The sequence below is a fragment of the Sardina pilchardus genome, chromosome 14, assembly GCF_963854185.1.
Source record: "Sardina pilchardus chromosome 14, fSarPil1.1, whole genome shotgun sequence".
Lineage (NCBI taxonomy): Eukaryota > Metazoa > Chordata > Actinopteri > Clupeiformes > Clupeidae > Sardina > Sardina pilchardus.
The window spans coordinates 28233459-28234010 of record NC_085007.1 but is presented as its reverse complement, the minus strand read 5'-3'; the positions used below and the strand labels follow the sequence as shown (position 1 = coordinate 28234010).

At 44.7% G+C, this 552-nt stretch overlaps 1 long non-coding RNA gene across 1 annotated transcript; it reads right to left on the bottom strand.

The window, feature by feature from the left end:
* On the bottom strand, nucleotides 1-552 carry LOC134100369 (uncharacterized). Its single transcript, XR_009941263.1, has 2 exons — nucleotides 508-552; nucleotides 1-422 (listed from the first exon to the last, which is right to left on the bottom strand). It is a non-coding gene; the product is annotated as an uncharacterized LOC134100369 (long non-coding RNA).

The window sequence follows — 552 nt, the reverse complement described above, 5'->3', positions numbered from 1 at the left end:
TTCCTTAAACACAGTATTTATTAAACAAAAGAGACAACACAGACGTTCTAACAAAGGCAGACAGAGCTTGCCTGAGGGGGCAGGCTAATATCAAGGGTGAGAAGTTTGTACCCAACACAGCAATTCTACAGTATGAAAGTGTTAAGTAGTAATGCAGCTCTCCACAGCAAGCAACTCTGTACACACACGTGCAATTACTATAGTTCCCCAGCAGGTGACTAGGCCCCCCCCATTAACACTCTGCCTGCTCACAAAAGAAAGACAATGGACAAAGACAATCAAACCAAAATTAACCGACAAAATAGTAAATCAAACATCAAACAAAACTAAATGAAGACAAGACAGCAGCCTGACCAACTGTAGCAGTCCGGAGAGGCAGGCAACATCACCCCTGCCGTGGTCCGGACAGGCAGGGCACCCAGCTACAGTACATAAAACGATAAACGATAAACATTAACCACAATGACAAAACTAATACAAACAGAAACACTTGAAGAGATGGCATACCTGGTGGAAGGCTCTGGTGTGCTCGCACACACCTTCTCGCAGCAG